The sequence below is a fragment of the Alligator mississippiensis genome, chromosome 14 (assembly GCF_030867095.1).
Source record: "Alligator mississippiensis isolate rAllMis1 chromosome 14, rAllMis1, whole genome shotgun sequence".
NCBI lineage: Eukaryota > Metazoa > Chordata > Crocodylia > Alligatoridae > Alligator > Alligator mississippiensis.
Window position 1 is genome coordinate 24,528,934 of NC_081837.1, and position 2,500 is coordinate 24,531,433.

General features: G+C 58.7%; 1 pseudogene; it reads right to left on the reverse strand.

Moving 5' to 3' along the window:
* Positions 1-2,500, reverse strand: part of LOC132245388 (28S ribosomal RNA) — a 9,754-nt pseudogene that overhangs the window by 2,627 nt on the left and 4,627 nt on the right.

Sequence of the window (2,500 nt, forward strand, 5' to 3'; positions counted from 1 at the left end):
GCGCTTGGCCTTAGAGGTGACCGAGGGCGCACCAACCTCGACATCACCGGCCAGAGAGGATAGCAAAAGCGCAGAGGCGGAGGGCCCTAGGAGGGACGAAGGAGTACGGACTGCTACCCGAGCGGCAGCAGGACGCTTGACAATACGACAGGCTAGGCAGCGCCACACCTAGCCCGGTTGTGGTCGGGACGAATCCCTTCCGTTTGCCTCGAGCGGTGTCGGGTGCCCCGGCCGGCCGGGCCACCCGGTCCTACTCGAGGCCAGAGCGCTTGGCCTTGGGGGTGACCGAGGTCGCACCAGCCTCGACATCACCGGCCGTTCTGAAAGACAGCGCAGAGGAGAGAGGGGAACTCAACTTGGGGGTGAAGCCAAAGGGACAAACATGAACACACTTAAACACAACTGTTTTTGGTATTTTTGATTTTTGGGGTCCCTAGAGTGGGATTTAACTCGCGGTCAACTCGCAATGTGCTCAGTCAGGGGGCAGTGCTTCATCCGATAGGCTTTTCTGTCTGTATTTCGAGGCAAAGATGTTCACTATGTCCACTGACCCGAGCAAGGCCCGCCACGATAGAAGACGTGCGACCCGCTCCTTCCGGGAGTTGGACAATCCCAGTTCAGACAGTACTTGCCAATTGTCAGCGTGCCACTTTCCTCTGGCTCCAAGAGGGAAGCCAAAGTAGGTGACCTGCTTAGCCCCTGTGAGCTCCTGGATCTGTGCGTTCAGATCCAGGTATTTCGCGGCCTTTTCTGCGGCGGCGGCCGAGAGGCATGCGGGTCCCATTTCGTACCGCACAGTGACATCCACAACCAGGGCGGTACCGTCTCGGACAAAAATGAGGTCAGGCTTACGCAGTTCCCCAGCTGCGTTGCGCAGGTGCGGCTCATAGTACACTGTCCACTCACACTTCTTGCCCTCAGCTGCCAGGATCTTGCACAGCTTGTTGTGCCGGAGGATTCGCGCCTCCTGCACTGCAGGACATATGCCCAGGATATGCCCCAGTGTTTCCCGAGGGTGTGCACAGTGCCGACAACCTACGTTGGTACCTGCCTGGCCTCTCGCGAGAAACTCCCTGGTGGGATAGACGTTTGACCGCAGTTTTAAGGCCACGATTCGGAGGCGTTCCGCCAATCGCCCTCGATTGGAGATCCAGCCATTGCTGACCGGGTCCTTGCGGAACAGCTCCACCCCCTCACCCTGACAGCGGAGTTGGGCCCATTTGGAGTGTTCCTCGTCCTTCCAATTGGAGGGCCGGGGGATCACCTTCGTCAGAACGACGCGTGGTGCCTCCTGGGCAGCCGCCTGGGGGTCCTGCGCCTCCAGGGGCTTCGGGGCATCAGGATCCTCGAACCTCGGGACACTGGACATGTCCCCCCCCGCCGCCAACCAGAGCCGCTCCACTTCGTCACTTATCCCACACGCGTAGGATACTTTCCGTATGACATCATCAGATGAAGTGGCTACGCGAATCAGCCTCCTCACTTGCGCTGCCGGAATGGCTTTCGCCAGGCGCGGCAGCCCAAGGCCCCCGTCCCGCTGCCGGGAGTGGAGGAGGCCGTCCGAGGTACAGGCAGGTAGGTGGAACCATTCCTTCACCTTTCTTCGGTTCATAGAATCCAGAGCCTCCAAGGCCACACGACCGGTGTTCGCGTAATCGGCCTGATAGTGCAGCCTGGGAATGGCATACTGCACCAGCAAAGAGAGCTTCTGCGTCGGTTTGAGCGGAGCAGTCCCTATCCTCTCGAGCCAGGAGCTTAGTTGCGTACCCAAATCTGGTTTGTCGATCCCAACCCAAGGACCGACATTCAAGCCCAGATATCGTGTCGACTCGCCCGGTCCCAGCATCGTGATCGCACGGCCGGCTATCGTCCAGGCCTCACAGGTGTTAACCGTAAAGGAGTCGCATGTCGGATTCAAGAAGAACCCCTGACATTTTGTGGGTTGCACTCGTAGGCTCGTGAGGTTGCAGAAGTCCTCTAGGATGCCGATGTTATGTTGCATACCCTCCCAGGAGTCACTCAGCAGGACGAGATCATCCGCGAACGCCAGGGTAGCCAGGGAAGCACTCCCGACTTTCACTCCCCGCCCGATCGTCTCGAGCTTGGCTATCAGGGGGTCCATTGCAATATTGAACAGCAGGGGGGACATCGGGTCGCCTTGCTTGACTCCGGATTTGATGCTGATAGGTGGGGTGAAACCATTAAACACTTGTACTCTCGTGGTAACCTTCTGGTATGAATCCTCAATGAGATTCACGATGTGTTGGTCCACCCCTTTGGCCTTTAGGACACAGGAGATGTGATCGTGTGACACCGAATCGAAGGCCTTGGCTATGTCCACGAATACTACGCCGAGCGGACGCCTCTCTTGCTTCACCTTACGTAAGATGAACTCAAGCACCTTCAGGTTCTCGGCACACCCGGGTGCCGAGACGAACCCCCGCTGGCGGGGGTTGATGGGACATGCTGCGGCGAGCCGAGCGGTGAGCACCCGCGAGAA